This window comes from Macrobrachium nipponense, chromosome 22 (assembly GCF_015104395.2).
Source record: "Macrobrachium nipponense isolate FS-2020 chromosome 22, ASM1510439v2, whole genome shotgun sequence".
Taxonomy (NCBI): domain Eukaryota; kingdom Metazoa; phylum Arthropoda; class Malacostraca; order Decapoda; family Palaemonidae; genus Macrobrachium; species Macrobrachium nipponense.
Window position 1 is genome coordinate 18,836,682 of NC_087213.1, and position 22,339 is coordinate 18,859,020.

Genomic DNA, 22,339 nt, shown 5'->3' on the forward strand with positions numbered 1-22,339 from the left:
TATATTATTACACTAATACGCTCTAATAAAAGACAATTAAATTCACTCAACAGAATCTTACAAACACAACCCCTGAGAGAGAGAGAGAGAGAGAGAGAGAGAGAGAGAGAGAGAGAGAGAGAGAGAGAGAGAGAGAGAGAGAGCGCGTTAAGCACAGAGCATCAAAACACTTCTCCTAAGCTCTCTCCCGCTGCCCTCTGGGGAATCTAAGGGTTGCTAATGTAAATACATCTTATTTCCTCGTAGTGACGCCGAGCGTACGTACGCATTTACAAACTAGAGCCTTACGCCGAGGGAGAGATAGAGAAGTTTTAGCTTCCTTCTCACCCTTGCAACAATGCAACCAACGGGTGATTTCAAGTTCCCGTGTTGTGTTTGTTTGATGGGGTTTTTACGTTGCATGGAACCAGTGGTTATTCAGCAACGGGACCAACGGCTTTACGTGACTTTCGAACCACGTCGAGAGTGAACTTCTATCACCAGAATATACGTACATCTCTAACTCCTCAATGGAGTCCCCGAGAATCGAACTCGCGGCCACCGAGGTGGCAGGTCAAGACCATACCGATCACGCCACTGAGGCACTTTCAAGTTCCCGTGAAGACACTGTGAGCTAGAACATAAACACAGGCCGACATAAAACTGTCATCTCGAACAAAAACGTATCACCATAAACGGAAAATAGAGCATATTCTAAACCTAGTATTTCTTTAATATAAATTCACTCCACAATATAACACTTCATCTAAGCATAAACGATGTGAACATTTTACATTAACGTACATATAACAAACCGCAAACCTAAGTAACAATAACTTTATTTGATCTCTCGGCAACTTGTGGTCTGATCTCAGGTAAAAAATGACCAAATTTCTGCAGACGTCGCGTTCTGCTCTCTCTGCCATGAAACACACAAACTCCAGCAGACATAAATAAGCATGAATTCTCTTCTGAGCTTCTCAGCATGCATACCTATAACTGAACTACTATGCCGACGTATATATACATGCTATTTTAGCGTAGTTCTGTATGCGAGTTTATGGACGCTCAAGTTTTATGAGTAGAACACGCTCGCTAACATTACGTCACAGTTTCAGAACAAAGTAATCATATGGTTATGACCAGATGTCGCACAAAAGTTCGACGTTATGGTCTTTGATAAGATGCTTGGGTAACCTCACAGGAGAGAGAGAGAGAGAGAGAGAGAGGAGAAGGAGAGAGACTCGAGAGAATGAGATGGGAAGAAGTGACAGACGGAGAGAGACGCCTTGAGAGAGAGAGAGAGAGAGACTTATTCAGTTACAAAGGGAACTGAATTCAAGTTTATGAAGTGTATCAAAAACCATTTGGAAATCAAAATATTGCCGCGTCGTTGATCGAAGCTGTTGAAACTGAATCAGACACAAAGTACATGAAATGTACCTTAAAGAAAATGCTACGAAGAGCGTCTCAAGCAATCTAGATCAGAAGATGCCTCTTTTGATAATGGTGTTTTCCCAGTCAATTGGAAAAAAGGAGAGGCTTGGCGCGTAAACGTTTAAAAGTGAGCTTCAAGTGACCGCAAATAATTCGAGAAGATTAACAGCGAGTTCCGAGAACTGTCATCCCCAGACTCCTTAGAAGAATACATCTCTTGAGGGAGAATTTGATGCTAGCGATATCCACCAAAAGTTAGGTATTAGGCCTTTCTCTGGGGCTTTTGTAAAAACAGACCAGTTTTGTGGACTCGAAGAAGTTCAGTGAAACCAGACCAGTTTTGTGGACTCGTAGGAGTTCAGCTGAAAAATACATGAATTATGTGAACTTTCGTGGAGGTTCAGTTTCCACTCGAGGCCCCCCCCCCCCCCCCCCCTTGCCATAAGGCCAACTAAGCTTACAACATTTACCTCCACTCCCAAGCAGAATTCTGGATAGAAACATGCAAATTGAATTAACTTGTACATTAAAAAACTTATGCCTACGTAAAGCGTTTGCACGTGTCCCTTTTCAGGAGGATTAACAGTAAACTATATCAAATTCAGCGGATTTCGTGGTTTCGCTTCGGGAAGAATTGCAACCTGAAGCCAGCAAATGCAATGCAATTATGTATAGGACCAATCATTTTGGAAAGCCTTTGGCAGTGTTGCTACTTTTCGTAAGCCTTCAAAAAAATTTTTGGGAGGGGTGGGGGTGGCAATTTTTTTTTTTTTTTTTTTGGGGGGGTTTTTTTTTTTTTTTTTTGGGGGGGGGGAATTTTTTTTACATCGGTTAGAGCTCATGTTTCGCCTCTCGAATCCACGATATTCAAAATGCAAGTGGTTTACAAAGTTCCTCGCTTCCAACCTAGCAACTTTAAAAGCTCGAGGGTAATCTAATCAAATATTTTACGGACGAGAATTTAGCTAGAAAAAAAAATAATAAAACATTTCAATTTTTTAAGATGATATTTCATTTGAATAATTAATACGGGGTCTGTCGGGGATCGCATGAAATTAAGAGAAATTCTCAAAACTTGATATGTTTTCAGGTAAATAGACCTTAAAAAAAATTTCCTGACGCTTTTTATAATTTTGGGGCGACAATCCGAAAATAAAATATCAAATTGGAAGTTGGAGGTATTGCATGAAAATTCGTTGCTATAAAGGGCTTTTATTTTATCATTTTTTTTCGCTATTCCCAAATCGGAAAGAATATATTTACCTTTCATTTATTGTAGAGACTCATTTCTCAATGTCAGAACATCGCAAAAACAAACTAAAACAAGTAAAAATGCGTCTAAGGACCTTCGGCGCAATCGAGTTTTCTTAACAGCGTATAATGCTGCATGAAACTCTCAGCCACAGCTCGTGAAACTCTGCAGCGGCCAATGAAACTTCCAGCCACGGTCAGGTGGTGGCCTGTGTTTTTGGCACTTATAGCGGTGTCAGATGCAGGATTAATCTTTAATAAAATAGAAACTACTCAGGCTAGAGGGCTGCAATTTGGTTGATGATTGGAGGGTAGATGGTCAACATTCCAATTTGCAGCCCTCTAGCCTCAGCAGTTTTTAAGATCTGAGAGCAGATAGAAAAAGTGCGGACGGAGAGACAAATAGCCATTTCAAGTTTTCTTTTACGGAAAAAACACAAAAAAAGAAAGTAACGTTTTTCTGTCATGTCCTCTGACTAAAATGACGCCAGATTCTAAGATTCTGCGCTATCACTATGTGGTAGCAACCATTTTGACGTTATAGGGAAAGTTAACTTCTGCTTCCACAATATAGTGTATTTTGTATCTAATAAATCCAGCACATCCCACACATCTCAACCAACCCTCTTCATACCCACAGAAGGTACATCTTTAGCCATATCAGTATTTCAAATTCCCTAATCGTTAAAGATGATCAATACCAACACTTCCTCACTTATCAATGAAAATCACCCCACAAACTGTCATGAACATAGGACACATGTCATTTTCATGCAATAGTCGCATGTTTGCATTAGCTATCTGTTCTCGCATGATTCTATACCCATCCTTCTTAACCTCTTCAAAGTACTCACTCCATCGAAACAAGGCAGCATTCTCCCCAGACAGTACTCCTCCAGTGCTGACCTATGGTAGATTCACATCACTCGTGCATTTGACATCTAGGCCGGTCCCTTACGACGCTCCTGATTGGCTATTGATAAGCCCATCACAGGGCTGGAAACTCTCAGTCTCTCGAGAGAGTTCACATAGGTAGGACGTATGTTCCACCTCACCTGAGGGATACGTTTTTCAGGAGAGGTGGAACATACATCCTGCCTATGTGAGCTCTCTCGAGAGAGACAGAGTTTCAAGCCCTGTGAATGGCTTTTCAACAGCCAATCAGGAGCGTCGTAAGGGACTGGCCTAGACGTCAAATGCACGGTTGATGTGAATCTACTATAGTAACCTATAGTTTAGGCCATCAACTCCTGAGGCCTTCCCTTCCTTAAATATTTTTATTTGCCCTACTCACAGACGCAGGTCATCGCCGCAACCCTTTTCCATTTATTTATTTACTGATTTATCTATCTATCTATCTATCTATCTATCTATCTATCTATCTATCTATTATTATTATTATTATTATTATTATTATTATTATTATTATTATTATTATTATTATTGTACTTAAGAAGCAGACCCTCTATCAAGCATACTTCAGAAGCGTTATGCTTGCAGAGATTCTTCTCTAATTTCCAAACAGCGGCCTTTTCCGTGCTACTTAAACAGGCGAGTATATAATGACTTCCATAGTGACTCTAATAGCCTGTTTAAGTAGCAAGGAAAAAACCGCTTTTCGAAAAATAGAGAAGAATCTCTACAAGTGTAACGGTGCCGAAGTAGCCATTACTTTATATATATTATTAATATTATTATTATTATTACACCGACATTTCCAAAATGCATCACAGTACTTCTCATGATATCAAAACTATTTCAATGGTATTAATTTACATAAATATCATTACTGCAATTAATGTCTTGAAGCTCATTGAAATAACTACATAAAATGTGAATTCTAATTTAAAAAAAAAAGACCATGATATTCATCATTGTAACTTTAAAAACAACGACGACACTAACACCAACACTGGTGCAGGGAAGAGAACAGGCCAAGGGCGCCGCAGGAAAAATGCTCAGTCTGTTTGTCATTTGGCTAAAATACCTGAGCAAATTTTCTGAGTCACAAAAAAAAGAAAAAAAAGAAAAAAAAAGACAGAGAGGCCGCTTGCAACTTCCTTTGGCAGCATCACTGAGTTAGGCCGGATCTTTTCTTTTTTTTTTTTTTTTTTTTTTTAATCTAAAACGCCTGCTAGTCAATACCAGAGCAGTAAAAACTAACAGAGACACACACACATATACTATATTTGCTTTTAATATTACAATGAGACAAAAATGTACAGAATTAACAATACCTGTTTTTAAAGTCTGCCATTGCCATACACATTTCACAACTGCACACAGTGAACCAGCAACATGTAAAGAATTGAAAATAAAGAACAAACTTGATTACACTACTGCAACTGCATTATGTACTTAACCATATATATATATATATATATATATATATATATATATATATATATATATATATATATATATACATACATATACATACATGGTGAATTCAATAAAAAATTGTCTTCTCTTTGAAGTGAAGAACTGAAAATAAGAACGAACTTCCTTACATTACTGCAACTGCATTTTGTAGTTAACTCCACACACACACACACACACACACACACACACACACACACACACACACACACACACATATATATATATATATATATAGATATATATATAAAATGCTGAATTCAATTATAAATTGTCTTTTCTTTGAAGAAGACATACAATTGCAAAGAAAGTAAATTAGAAGGTTCAAATGACATTTAGGAAGCCCGGTCCCACATCTTGCAAATAAATTGAGGCGGCAGTTAGCTCTGCTTCCAACATGGAAGTTACGTTTATAGTTAGATATGTTTGGCCTGTTTTACAGGAGGGTTACGCAAAAGGGTGAGCCTCTGGGCAAAGTACTAAGTGGTTAAAATTTAGGAGAGATAGGAACGTCACTCCTAAAGGTAGATCAGCTTGCGGAGGTTAGCGATTTGCGAATGATGTTTTTCGCAAATGCATTCTGTATCTATGTAGCTTGGACGCTTGTCGCTTAGTTACCTGGAATTGGAATATCAATTTTAGGTAAATGCCGAGCGCTGGGACCTATGAGGTCATTCAGCGCTGAAATAATCCTGAAACATTTGGTAGGATAGGGTGGAAAGTAAGATGGAATAAGTTAGGATACGGTGGAAATTAAGATAGAATAATTCAAGAGAATATGAACAGAGGTATATGAAAGGAACGAAAGGGGTTGCAGCTTGGGCCGAAGGGACGCTGCAAAGAACCTTAAATAATGCCTACAGTTCACCGCGTGAGATACACTGACAGCACTTCCTAAATAAAGGGCCATTAATTACCCTTAGTTACTAAACTCCACTTGATATCTCTTAACAATAACGAATGTCAATTTTCCCTTTAAAACAGGTGGAGATGCCAAGAAAGCTGGAAACTAAAGGGCCAGTTTGAGAAATGTATATTCAGGAAGTTAAAAAGAAAAACCAAGTAAGAAATATATTCCTTAAGTTAAAAAGAGAAACTAAGTAAGAATATATTCCTTAAGTTAAAAAGAGAAACTAAATAAAAAATATATTCCGGAAGTTAAAAAGAGAAACTAAGTAAGAATATATTCCGGAAGTTAAAAAGAGAAACTAAGTAAACAACGCCTCTGAGTTCACACTCAAGTCACTTGAAGTTTTCTGTGTTTTCAGACACTAGGAAACCCAGAAAATTGGTAGTATTTTCATACAAATCGATTTTAATATTCTATAAAAGAAAACTATTGAGATGGCTTTGCCTGTCCGTCTGCACATTTTTTGTCCACCTCAGATCTTAAAAACTACTTATGCTAGAGGGCTGCAAATTGGTATGCTGATCACCCACCCTCCAATCATCAAACATACTAAATTGTAGTCCTCTAACCACAGTAGGTTTAAGTTTATTAAAGGATGAAATTGGCTGAGAGTTTCATGGGTCCTGGCTGTAAGTTTCATCCAGTATTATAATTATAAGCTGTACAGAACACTTGATTTTACTTGATTTTTTATTACTTTCAGTTGAGCTGAGACCGTGTAACACAAACTAAAGCAAAAAATAATAACAATGATAGAATAAATGACTACATGGCAACACAGATTTCGATACTGACTGGACGTCTAACCCAGCTAACAAGCCAGAGGAGCAGGAGGTATAGAAGGAAAATAATCACAATAAATGGCTTAAAACGTAGAGCTAACGAACAGTTAACATCAACTTCTCATTGAGGCAAACCGACGTCACTCCGAGACGCGTCTTCAAACGTTTACAGCACAAACCTCCGGCCACAAAAAGGTGGACGCCCATTCTTCGACCGGCGCTAACATCTTCCTTATAGAGTACCGCCCGTGCATGCAGGCATCTTTAAGGCGGTTGCTGGAGGTCAAGGGTGAGGCGCCGGAAGGAGTGAGGAGGAGGAGGAGGAGGAGGAGGAGGAGGAGGAGGAGGAGGAGGAGGATAAAGGGGGGCTGGAAAACAAAACGAACGGAAAGACAATATAGAACTAAAACGCAGGAAGCCTCGTTTTACGATGAACTCTTCTGGGAGACTGTTGTAAAAAAAATATATCCAGGACATTAAAAAGAGAAAATAAGTAAAAAATATATATTCAGGAAGTTAAAAAGAGAAACCAAGTAAGAAATATATTCCTTAAGTTAAAAAGAGAAACCAAGTAAAAATTTATTCCTTAAGTTAAAAAGAGAAACTAAGAAAGAAATATATTCCGGAAGTTAAAAAGAAAAACTAAGTAAGAAATATATTCCGGAAGTTAAAAAGAGAAGCTAAGTAAGAAATATATTCCGGAAGTTAAAAAGAGAAACTAAGTAAGAAATATATTCCGGAAGTTAAAAAGAGAAACTAAGTAAGCAATATATTCCAGAAGTTAAAAAGAGAAACTATGTAAAAAATATATTCCTTAAGTTAAAAAGAGAAACTAAGTAAGAAATATATTCCGAAGTTAAAAAGAGAACCAAGTAAGAAATATTTTCCCGGAAGTTAAAGAGAGAAACTAAGTAAAAAAACATATTCCGGAAGTTAAAAAGAGAAACTAGGTACAAAATATAATTTCCTTAAAGACTTAAGTTAGAAAACTATATTTCTTAAGTAAAAAGAGAACTTAAATAAGTAAAAAAAATATTCCGGAAGTTAAAGACGAAACTAAGAAATAAAAAAAATATTATTTCTAAGTTTTAAAAAGAGAAACTAAGATAAAAAAACTAGTAAAAAAGATTCCTGGAAAAAAATGGTTAAGTTAAAAAAAGAGAAACTAAGTAAGAAATATTTTTCCGGAAGTTAAAAAGAGAAACTAAGTAAGAAATATATTCCGGAAGTTAAAAAGAGAACTAAGTAAAAAATATATTCCGGAAGTTTTACTAGTTTTTAAGGAAAGAACGCAAAAGGTTAAAACATACGAATGGCATGACAAGAGGATATTTTTTTTAGACTTTTTCTATGAACACACACAAAAAAGAGTTATATTAAGGGAGTGATAAAGCAGAGTAGGGAGAGATAAGGATGTTGGCCATGACCGTGAAAACTGAGAGAGAGAGAGAGAGAGAGAGAGAGAGAGAGAGAGAGAGAGAGAGAGAGTCAAATATCTGACGAATGTTTTCCAGGCAATGGTGGGTAAGTATTGCCTCATCGAAGCTTTCCTCATTTCAATTACATGATAGTATTCCAGATAGCACAGAACACTCACGTTTCTCTCTCTCTCTCTCTCTCTCTCTCTCTCTCCCTCAAATCTCTCTCATCGTCTCTCTCCTCTTCAATCTCTCAGTCTCTCTCTCTCTCTCTCTCTCTCTCGACGTAAAGCTGCCGCCCACTAAGGGAGACCATACACTTATCCACTGCCTAGGGCAACAAATGCAAACTGCTTCTTAAATGAAACATACCCATGCCCAGTTCGGCGATCGAACGAGAGAGAGAGAGAGAGAGAGAGAGAGAGAGAATTGTTCCCCGAGTCCTCATAAACGCGAGCCATCAATGCACCTTGTACCCTACCCAGTCAACAGCAAGGGTACCCCTCCTCCCATCTATCCCACCCAGTCAACAGCAAGGGTACCCATTCCACCCATGTCTGGATAGGTATGGGGAGGGGGGGGGGGGAAATTCAGGGCGAGTAAAGCAGCAGTAGCAGTAGCAGTAGCAGTAGCAGTAGCAGAAGAAGTATCAATAGCAATAGCAGCAGCATCAGTAGCAGATAACCTGTCTGGGAAAATGAGAAAATACCGCAGCCTGCGTCTATGGAACCATTCTCGTCTGGAAGCCCTATTTTTTGTTTCGTTTCTCCACTGGAAGATTGAGATTGACGACAAAAGATGCCTCTAGGCTTCTGAATCGAGAGAGATGATGCACGCGAAATGTAAAAATAAATGTAAACATAAATATAAATATAAATTAAATATAAATGTAATTATTTCTTCCGTTTAAAGGAGAAAAAGGACAAAAAGAAAAATATCAACATCACAAAAATAGTTTAGCGTAAAAAAAATAATTGTGTTATTTAGCTACGATGCAAAGATCTAACCTTGAATTATTCCATTCTGGAAAATCATGAGCTATCGTTTGGTTATGCACTGAACCAGCTTACCTACCTTCCTTTGAGTCAGTACATTTTACGTTTAGCCTTTAAAATATATACTACTATGAGATTCAGGGCCTCTGTAACACGATTTTTTCATAAATATAACGCTTATTCAGAATACATATTATATCTACGCATAAATTTTGACTGTATTCTGCATTACGTAGGTTGAATAAATTTGGTAGTTATAATGTAAAAGTGACTTTTTTGAAGACGGGCCAACTTACTCAGAGAAAAGGTTTCGAACGCACTCGTTACGTAACTTATGACAGCATTTCTTCCCTCTTTCTCGATGGATGATTGGCTATACGTAACAAAAGCTATACCTCTGGCAACAATGACAAACAAATTTAAATACAAGCAAAGCAGCACACCTTTATGAACTCTGAACCTCTCCACTGATAATTGTCATAATGAACAAACCAACAAAAATATGCTAATAAATACAAAAGCACTTCGATTATTAGTCTAACTCTCAAAATAAGTTTCCTAAGAAATTACAGTCTGCTTTATAGGTCACAATCAGATTGACAAGATGTAGGGAATAGATGGTAATTTTCAAAAACCCTAGTAGACAAGCTTGATTTGATAACTGCTATATCCAATGTCATGCAATTTTTATTTATTGGCTATCTACCTATTTACTGAAAAAAAAATAGCCGGTACCGTATTTTGGCTTTAAACCTTCACCAATAATTATCGTCAGAATGATTACTTCATGAGGCTCCACCCACTTTGGCCTCGCTATAATTCAAGATAACCCTGAAGGCTATCATGGGCATTGTTGGATTAGAAAATTTAACTTCTGGCTATAAAAACTCATTTCTCGATTAGTTGTAAGAAGTGCTAAATGATCCTCAAGGATCCCAGCAGTTGGCCCAAACGTTTAATTCATGTATATTACTGCTATACAGTTGCGGCACTACTGCTACAGTAGTATTACTACGCTAGCACAGATACCCCACCCACATCTATGTATCGTTCCGCCATTCATAAAGTCTTCGGGTTTCAGAGCCGATGGAACAAGGAGAATGGGTTTCTGTCTAGTGGATGGGCGGCGCAACATTTCGTCAAAAGGTGATTACTTTGCTTACGTAATGAATGTTTTTCGACTCTTGGCTCGTAATCATTGGCCATGGCGTCGGCTAGATAAATTTTTACTCTATAAAAATTAAAACTATCGGGTTTAGGTTATTGATAATGCTGACAAAATTTGTGTGGTTGTAAAATATACATATGTCAACTTTCAGCTACATCCGATGCTTTGACAAGGAGCAAAGTCCAAAAAACCGTGTTACAGAGGCCCTGAATCTCATAGTAGGCTGATACTCACAATCTCAAAACTCTTTTTTTCATAACTAGACTCGATTATAATTCTCACATATTATCAAAGTAAGTATTAAGGTAAGTCCAACTAACAGCATAATTATAATCTGAACCGGGAAAAAAATCTCAACTACTTTATACTGAATAACTTATACATCTTTCCTGCTGTTCAGTTCTCCTATCCTTTAACTTACCAGTCTGAATACAGCTGAATATATGAAATGAATCAAACTGGGTTTAATGAAGACAACATTTGGTATTGGAAAGGTTTCTTATAAGTTCTCTACCATTATTGTTCTTAAATACCACACTAACATTTGCTCTATTAACCAAACGGGGAGTACCTTTTAAAGTTAATACTATATGGCAGCCATAATCAGATTTTCATGTGTTAAAGCACAAGTGAGTTTACTTGCCGTTCTCAAACAAACATCTACTAGAATAGCAGGATATTTTAATTTCTTACCAGTGGCCCTAATTATTACAACTATATCACTATCAATACATTCAGGCCATATAAACTAACAACATCCAAACATTAAAGTGAATATTGACTTAAACTTCACGTGTACCTTGAGAGTTACAGTCACACATCCATATAACTATAGCCATGTATGTACACTATATATATATATATAATATATATATATATATATATATATATATATATAACAGTACCTCATTTCAACAGAGTATTATGTAACGGAGCTACCATCCGCTTTGTTATCAGCTGTGTGAATGCAAGGAATAATTGACAAACTGTGCAAGTGATGCAGTTTAATATATATATATATATATATATATATATATATATATATATATATATATATATATATCTGCAACTGATCTATCCCTTGGAAAACGGAGTCTTGATAGATAAGAGTAAAACCAACTGGCAATAGTAGAAAGTCTCTACACTTTAAAGTTGAAACCTTCCCTCAGTAACAACGAGAGGTCCACGGAGATGCTGTGTTTTTAAAATTTTTAGTGTGTATATTTGTATGCCTTCATGATGCAGGAATTTACCTTGTTTAATATTGGTTCCTTTCCTCTTTTTTATGCTTGTGCATTACTCTTTTTTTAATTACATATGCAATGTAACTTTTGTGTAACATTACTTCATTCTAATGATCGATTGTAATTTAGTGATTTTTTGATCGATTTTCATTTAGTGATTTTTTAATCTTTTTTTCTTTCTGTGTTTTTGTATAGACCTGATGATGGAGACAGTTACTCCGAAACCGGTAGTCATAAAAAAATAAAGGATGTTTTATGTACAAGTGCTGGTTTTACTCATATATATATATATATATATATATATATATATATATATATATATATATATATATATACACACATATAATTATATGAGTGTATGTATGTTTCCTTGACCACTGACAGTCCTTAGCCATCTTTATATTACACCATCACCCACACAAAATATTTCCAAAGATATGAATATCTACTATTTGACATTAAACTACGATCAACTTCAAGATTTCGAGAGAAAAAAAAAAGCACTTTCAAATCCCATAACACCAGGAGACTTATTCCGATACTACAATCCATAAAACAATTCTTCAGATACTGAACTCGCATAAACATCCAGGGAAAACAAAATCGTCATCTATGCAAACTTATGAATACATTAAAGAAAAAAACATCAAACTCAAAACCACTGAATAAACATTTCCAGACGCAAATTCAGCAGAGCAATTAAAAATTCTTGGATTAATTTACACCTCCAAAATATATGCATGGCTTCCTAACTCGCCTAATATTTAACTTATTCAAAAACTTCCTGCATTTGCAGAAAACAACTTCCATCGCCGATCCTGATTTTCATGGACAATAATAAACATAAAATACGAGGATTTGCTATAATCAAATGCATTAAGCATAATATCTAAAATAAGGTTATTTATAGAAAATTCCAACCGGTTTGTTTACCAAGGACTTGAGCCGGGGGATAATAATAGCGTATTTGTTACCGATGAAATCGCTTAAATAGCCGAATTATGCGCCCCATTGTTCAGCATATTGCCAAAATTCGCTCTCGCAAAATAAATTATATTATTACGCATGACTTACATTCACTGATTGCTATTGAACTACGCTTCTTTCCAATACGCTAATACGCGGCGCTAAATGTATCTCATATGATAAACAAAGCAACTCCGGCTTACTGCCCCATTAAACTTGTGTGAGAGAGAGAGAGAGAGAGAGAGAGAGAGAGAGAGAGAGAGAGAGAGATTACCTCTTTTAGGTCCTTTAAAGCAACTCCGGCTTACTGACCCATTAAACGTGTGTGTGTGTGTGTGTGTGTGTGAGAGAGAGAGAGAGAAGAGAGAGAGAGAGAGAGAGAGAGAGAGAGAGAAATTATAGCCTTTGACGTGTCCATATACTTACTACAATTCTTGAAAGTAATACAATTTTTCATTGCGTCTTTGTTTACTTCCAGAGAGGAAAATGGCTGCTTCCAAGAATCAAAGTATCGGAAACTGAGAAAGTATAAAGTTACAAAAGAAACCGAGGAATGATGTAAATTTTCATAATAACAAAATAAACAGTAAACGTTGATTCCATTACAACCAACTGTCCTTCGCTAGTCTCAATATGGAAAACATAATGGCGACTTTCCCTCTAAAACCTTACGTGCTGGTAAAAGGTTTTAAATTACTGGTATTTCTCTCTTGTTGTATACAATATGGTAACTGCTACACTTTCCAAGAGACTAAAATTTTATATTCAACTAAATTCCTCAGCATGCGAATCAAAAGTAATCTTTAACCAAACACACACACAAATATATATATTATATATATATATATATATAATATATATATATATATATATATATATATATATATATATATATCGCCTACACGTAAAAGTAATATCGAGGGAATATTCCCGTGAACGACCCCAAACAGCCCTTCGCCTTTAAGACTGCTATACATGTACAAGGATATTATCCTCACCAAGCCTTATACACATGCCAACTGGCTATATAACTCTCCTGACCTAATGCATTCCATTCCCGAATTTCCTCAGCTGCAAAAACATTATCCTCCATCACAGCAGCAGCTAGCTTTCCCATTTCTTTATCTTCCCTTCGCATTTCCTTCATTACAAAGCCGCTCATTTCCCCAGGCCTTATTCCAATCCCCACCCCCCATTCCTACTTTGCGTAAATCCTCATTCCTAGCTGGCGCGAATCCCCATTCCCGTCTCCTCTCTTCCTGCCACCTCGAGCCTCCGCCCTCGGCATTAGGGAGACTAATCCCCAGTCATTTCTCTGGCCCCGCCGTCCGGGTGCCGAAGAGGGACGGAGAGGCGTTGCGAAGAGGCTTCTTTGACCTTGAATTCGCCCTACCGAACGACCTCTTCCGTCATCCCTGCCGAAAATATTTCACGCCCAGCGCCCTCCTCCTCCTCCTCCTCCTCCTCCTCCTCCTCCTCCTCCTCCTCCTCCTCCTTCTTCTCCTCTTTCCCACCCGGGGACTTCATCTCAGCATCTGCCCTGGGAATTATATACGGCCTCCCGTTCACATGGTTGTTTGCTCGCACCCTTTCATAAGACGGACTAATGGCACGACCCCGGTGCAATTTCGGGGCGATTACTGCCGTCTATACACACACACACGAACGAGCGCTGCACACACATACACATACAACCTCCCCCCCCTTCCCCTGCCTTCTTCCCTTCCCCCCCGTAAACAGGCCCATTCGTCACTACCAACATTCTGCCATACTCGGCGGATTTCCAAGGTCAGGCAAAGGTTTTTATGGAAGCTTGCAAGAGATGCTTGGCCCGTTATATTTGCTTCTCTCTCTCATGCAGGTCAACTGGCAGGGTAGTAGAAAAATGTCTGTTTGCCAGATATCCCTTTCCCCGACTTTTCAGCTCCGCTTGCAAATGTTTAATGGGCCCTAACTGCATGTGAATGTGTCCTATTTTCATATAAATGTGACATAACTACATGTGAAGATAACCTAAATACGAATGACTGCTACTGCATGTAGCAATGACCAATAGACGAGAATGTCAAAAAATACTGGGAATCAATTTAGCGAATGGACCTGGGTCATATAAAACAAGCTCCACGCACTCAATTGCTGTAAGATCATATTCACCACGTAATTTCGACCAAGCTATACGCAGAGGCGAAATTTACAATGGACAGCATAGCACATCCACATATAGACAATTATGGAAAAGTTCATTAAACTCTCGCGTCGAAAACCCTTCTCTATGAACAAGCGTGGATTCTTCGCACAACAAAAACAAGGCTCCCGAAATTTCCAATGAAATAGGAACCCAGATAAAAGAAACACCGCTCCGTCTTTCTTATATCTCTCTTGGGATAGCATTTCTGGCTGGCTCTCTCTTTCTCTCTTCCCCCCCTCCCCCAGTAAACCATTCACTGTCGCCTTTTGTCCAACTGCCAAAGGCCACCGTACCTCCTATGTTGGGGGGGGGGGGAGAGGGAGAATGGGGAGGAAGGGAGGGGGGAAGTGAAAGGGTCGAAGAGAGGGAGGGGAAAGGGTCGAAGATGGAGGACCTAACACGACTGCGGAACGTACCATATCGGGATGGTGGTTAACAAAACCTCCTATAGTTATATTCGTCTATAAGTGCTTATAGTCTTTGATTAATGCACAGTGGGTAAAAGGAAGACATGGCCACCTAACTTATACTTCTGGAATTTGGGCTCCAGTTTGGCATCAAATCTTGAGATAGTTAGCGTTATTACATTTGATGCCAAATCCTACCATACCACCTCTCAACCCTATAACATGAATCAAGCCTGTAAGAAATATTGTTTCCTGTTAAATAAGACAAAATGTCATACGCTTAAAACTTTTCTAACGTCGAGATTATCAGAAGAAACCCCTCCATCTCAAGACAAAACAATACCATTAGTAAATGAATGAAAGTCTTGCGCAGTAATAAAACAAAATAAATATAATTATTCCTATGTATTTCAGCAGTTAAAACTTGATATAGCTACTGCGTATTTCAAATACAAAATTTTGATTAATGCTGTAACCGCTGATGCGAGTTACATGTCACTCCAATACACTTGCATCATGTTTATGAAGCTTCGTATCCGGCGGATGGGGTTAAAGCCAAAATGCTGCGAGAGGGTTTTACCATCATAATTTGCATCTGATAATCATAATAACAATAACGTCTCAGTAAATAATTCTTTAAACGATATTCGTCTTCAAGATTTATCTATGCCTCATGCGTTTATAGACTTCAGAAGTTCACACGCTAATACTTACGCACAACCCAACCCCTCCCGCGCACGCGCACGCGCACACACACACACACACACACACACACACACACATATATATATATATATATATATATATATATATATATATATATATAGTATATATATATATATATATAGTGTGAATATGTACGTTGTATCATGTGTGAGAGTATTAACGTGTGAATTTCTCAAGTCTATAAAAGCATAAAATATAGAAATAATTTTTTATGGGAATATATGCTTTTTAAAAATTATTATAATGCTACCTGAGCAAGCCTTCATACGATGAAACATTTGCAGTCCAAATGATCTCCTCTTCTTCCAAACTTTTTAGCAAAAATCCTTGTATACCAACGCGCTTATTCCGGATATGAGAGACACGCGCCTGAATTCATAAGAAACACAATCATTCAAAACAACTGCACGAATTTTCTTCTTCGCAAATTCCATCAATCCTTCGACCCCGTCCGCGTGAAACCGAGGACTCGCCGATCACAATGGTCTGGATGAGCAATATTAGGTACCCGACGGATGTTCCTTAAATCGTGGGGAAAACTTAAAACATTTCAAACCAAATACGCGAATTTTCTTCGTCGACCCATTCCTCAATTATGCATGATACAATGCAAAAATACACTAAGCAAATTTATTAGGATCTGGCATGTTTTATGTATCAAGGAGGCACAACCAAACAGGCAACTGATCTTAGTAATGGTTTGATTAAAAGACAAAGTCAACTTTACCTATGATCAATAACAAAACTGAACGTCAGTAAAGCTTCACAGATAGAGACAACATTTTTCGATGAAGAGCGGAAACATGACGCCCATGGAGGCGGGGAGAGGGGGGGGGGTTAGGATGAAACCCCATTATAAACCATCTTATGGGACTCAACTATAACCCTGCCAAGTTTCATGCCCATCGGACCAGCCGTTTGGCCGTCATTAAATGACAGACAGATGGACGGACAAACATAAAGACATAACGCCCATTACAGTAAGATATTATACTAAGAACTGACAACAGAGATTGACTTTGCCATGTAAAGACATCTTCATTCCTTAATCTTGCAAACTGCAAGAGTACGTAACGAAAATGTAAAATTACACAAATCGTCCGTTACAAGATTTTCCGTTACAGCAGGTTCCGTATATTAAAAATACAGGAAAAGCCTTTTTCATTTAAAAAAAAAAGATAAATAAATAAAATAATTTTCATTCGCACTTTTCAAGTTCATAGAAAAAAACGCATCCAAAAATATTCAAGAACCAAGAAGACGAGAATGTATTTACACGTTCATATTACGGTCGAGTAAGCTCCATCAATACTACCTAACAGCTGCTGGAAACACTAAACGAAAATCATGAGCATCAAGAGAAGTCATTCACAAACTGATTACCGCTTGAACTTTCACGTAATCAGATGGAGGTCTCATTCATACAGCAGTAAAACAATCAGAATGAGCGCTGGGATTCATCAGAGCAGAGTTCCAAATTGATCGAATGCTGCTCAGATTGCTTTGTCGATTAATGACAGTTAATTTCTTGACATTTACGCCGCTTGAACTCGAAATGATTTGAAATACAAGTGGGAATTCCAGTTGATTATGCCAAGTAATACAATTGTGCATCCTTTGGAGACTTTGACTTTTAAGGTGATTGATTTTCTTCTTGGGGCGCTACAGAAATTTAGATTTTAAAATGTTACTGAAAAGTTATAGATTTACAAATTCACTGGAGTCAACACTAATGTCACATGTAGTTACAAAAATTTATCTCTTCATGATTTTTCTCGTCAGGGTAACATACGCATACATCCGAGGTAAATCATTTTTGATGGGGATTATGATTTTTCCATTCAACTGCAGCCAGTGTTTTTCCTGCAACCTCAAATGCATTAGAATTGAATAATAACTACAAAAGGCATCAGCATTTAACAGCTATTGCGACAAACCATATTCAGGTAGTTTCTCAATCCGCAACTTTCAAAGTCTAAAATTATTCTTCTCTTGGCCTTAAACATATGAGAGATCAAATGAGACCTTTAGTACCACAAATACATCAGAACAAAACAATTACACAGATCATTTCAACTCTTCATTATCGGTCCTAGAGAAAAAGTAAGACCTGGTTCTGGTAGAACTTTTCACGAGGATTCCAAATATGGGTCTGAATTTTTTTTATACGATTAAAAATACGAATTTCGTAGATTATTGCGACAAGCAATGTAAGTAACTTCTCCGTCCACAACCTTCAATGGCTGAAAATGCTCCTATTTGGACCTCGGGCACAGAGAAAATGAAATGCTTGAGTGGAAGTAGTCTGGAGGCTTGCAATGGAAGCGGATAATGACAGTCATAACCAAGTCACCTTGCTTTCATGACGTTGGGAGCTACAGGGGGGGGGGGGGGAGGTTGCATCCACTGAAGGACATCCTCTAGATCCTCTCTTCTAAACAATATGCAGTTCCCTATTCTCTTCCCCTATTCTTCTATGATTTGCATTATTTTCAACGCTCTCAGTTCATTACATAGATCACCTGTGTTACATACATACATACATACATCATACATACACACACACACACACATATACATATATATATATATAATATATAGTATATATATATATATATATATATATATGTAAATACTCAATGTGACACCGCGTGGATATAGACTACATTTCATATACTGTAATTGTTTCCATTATCATAATTATTTTTAGTAGCTGAATATAATCTCGGAAAGTTCCTTCCCCAAAAGTACTCTGGAAGTATAAATGACCTGAAAATAAGCAAAACAAAGAATACTTACATGTGTTACTCGACAGGACACCTGTGGTAATCACGATATGAATTCTGAAACTTACCTGAAATAAGAAAAAGATTACAATTAAAATCCGGCGGGACATATATATATATATATATATATATATATATATATATATATATATATATATGTATGTATGTATAACTGAATCACGAAAGTTTGGATCGTGACAAATTCATAAATAAAGGTATAAGCCTAGAAGGAAAAATAAACAACGGGGTTTCTACAAGATCTTTCGACGTTCAACGTCCTTTACTCAGCAGAGTAAAGGACGTTGAACGTCGAAAGATCTTGCAGAAACTCCGTTGTTTATTTTACCTCCGTGACTTATACCATTTATATATATATATATATATATATATATATATATATATATATATATATATATATACATATATACATATACATACATATATATATATATATATATATATATATATATATATATATATTAGCATATTTTCAGTATCTATTTTACTGAGCTGTCAACTCAGACAAGGTGATATTTCGGTACAAGTAAGTTTTCTGAAGAAAACGAATTAGAAAGTAGAAAAAAAATAATAGAAACGTAATATCACATTGGAAAATATGTTAACATAACAATCAAAAGGCTTAAACTGCAGACGGACCAAAGATAAGGACAAATGTAAGAGTCACGAGGAAAAGGGAAAGCATAATAACACGGGGCGAGGAACCTTCCCAACTTCCAAGAACAAAAATTACTTTCAAAAACCTACGTCAGGAAAGGAAGAGAGAACGAAGCGAGGACTGAAAATAACTCCCACACCTCACGTCCTCCTTGGAGCCTCAAGAAATATAATCCGTGCACTACAAACCAGACCGTTGTAACACCCCCCCCCACCCCCTGTCCCCTGTCCCGGGTCTCTCCCTCCCTCCATCCACCCTGGTAGATGCATTAACCCTATTATGTATTCCCGGAGGGGTGGGCATCACTCAGCCTCCGACTTCCACTGGGAATATCGTATTAACCAAACCTCGAGGCATGAAACAATATTACTACAACCGTTTATTCCGGATGCTCAGTTGCCATTAGAGCGGTCGGGAGGAGAACGGGGACAGGAGCAAGAAAATGGAGGAAAAAAAGGAGGCAAATAAAAAGGTTCCTGTGTTGAATAGTTACTGGGGAAATTAATGAATAAATAATTACGCGTGGTAAATCAGAGCAGAGCCGGGCGGGGGGGTTCCGTCCCTCCCCATATCCCACTCACATCATCATTTTTTTAACAATAAAACAGGTACAAAAGTTTATCATTAATTTTTTACGATCTTCATCCTGATCATCTTCCATATATCAGTTAATATTACAAAATAGTTTGTGACAGTAACGCGTATTAAGCCACGGCAAAAGGAGAACCAAAATCTAAACGAATGCGACCACTTCTTGTGGAACAATTATGGCATAAAAGATTTAACAATAACATAACAAATACCTACAAGTGGATAGAAGAATGAACTGCGTAAGAGTCCTCTGCATGCAGTAAGCAAGAGAATGCGTGCGAATGATGGAAATTATGTCACAATGTCTGTAGGGGGTTTCCAAAGCACTGCTGGCCAGCCTTGTATGTGACTGCATGAAGTAGCTAGTTTTGTTAATAGTTTTTACAGATGGTTTCATCCATGGCTCGTCCGTTAAAATGTGAAAATGCAGTAGTAATCATAGTCATTTTTTTTCAAAATCCACCCCCTGTCAGGGAATGTGGTTTAAAGGTTAAACTGTTTACCGTCTATTATCGAGAAAACAATAGGAAACAAAACAAATTAATTTAAAATAACTTTATTTAAAACTTAACAAAAGGACACAAAAAATCTGACCATAATTCTTTGATCATTATTGAAGCAAAAATAGGATTGAACTTGTCGAGGGCTAATCTACAGGCTATGCTGTACTTTAGGGGATTAATTCTTTTAATCTCACAGCGGTAACGCGAATTCAAAGCGATTTTACAGTAAGTCTAAACAATTCGAATCTCAATATTTAGCATTCCTGAAATGTAAAATTTACATTAAACACATAACGTATACACGAGTCTACATATTACACATGAACGTCTACATCTGCAATAATATGGGATCTTTATCTTAAAGCATTGCTAAAATATCCTACTTGGACATCTTCACATCTTCCAGAGTACCTCTTACAACACAGAACTTCCACCCTCACCTTTCGTGCTAACCCACAAAGATAACAAACACGATTTAACGACGCTTTCGGTTACATTTGTACCTCGTGAGGATGGCTGAAGTTCTACTGATGATCCAAAGGGAAAAACTTGAGTCGGTGGTTCATAAACATCTCTTCAACCAGGGCAAAATTCAGTATCTTTCTCAGAGAGAGAGAGAGAGAGAGAGAGAGAGAGAGAGAGAGAGAGAGAGAGAGAGAGAGAGAGAGAGAAATTCAGAAGGGAAGTCAAAATAGCATATCTGCCGCCGCAAATTGCAGTACCTAATATGTTATCGGACTCCATGACGCTTAAAGTAAACAACTTTACTCTCCAACCACACCAAGTGGCTTTCTTCAATTTGTAGGGTTCTTGTCTCTGTTGATTTTGGTTATTACGTTTTTCTTCTAACTTCCAATGATCTCCCTCTGGAGTGTTAATCGAAATGTCATCATTTACTCATGAAACCAACAAATTCACCAATTTAATGTTAACCTCGTATTCGATTCTTTTAAAATGCATACATTAAAAAAACAGACAAACTGAGTTCTGAATTGCAACAAATTCACCGTTTTAAATTCGATTCTTTTAAAATGCATACGTGACACACACACTTAACCACGACCCAGTCGGGGTTATAAGATCAATTCAACATGTGTAAACAACTTCAGGCTAATAACACGATAGCCAGAATCACAACAACTATAATTAATCAGTAATTGTGATAAATATATACATTGTTCGCAAGTGTCATATATAGTTAGTATGTAATGCAGAACAATCACATTTTTTTTTCAACCTTACGCCTTACTCCCATTAGAGGGAAAGGTCACATAGTGTTAAGCTTCAGTTGACAGCAACCTTCAGTGGGATGGGGTTGCTAGTCCCACGCACTACTCCCCGCCCACCGCCCCCCCACATTCAAGGGGTTATGCTAATCCACTGATCAATGATATATATATATATATATATATATATATATATATATATATATATATATATATATATATATATATATATACTGTATACTGATACATACATATTATAATTAATGTATATATTTACCTTTCAATCTAAGTAATAAGAGGAACATTCTTCTACTTTTTAAGGAATCAATCGTAACAAAGTAATACAATACAATTCCACAACGGTCTGCATGAAGCATAACAAAACATAAAAAACACAATCCTTCTAAAAAAATAAATAAAAAATAAAAAAAATAAAATAAAAAGAAGGATCCCACCACAAAACATCGCTGGGACGGAAAATTAGCCGGCACTTAAAACCGAGCTCCAAATTATCGTTCGTTAAATCAGCAACAATCAGAGTAGTCCAGAATTAGGCGAATTAAAAAATAATTCGATACTTTTCAAATTAGCTGTCTGCAATGGGGCTTCTCGCACTCTAAAAACTGGGTATCCAATTAGTGAAAACGGATCAAGGAGAGAGAAGAGGAGAGAGAGAGAGAGAGAGAGAGAGAGAGAGAGAGATAGAG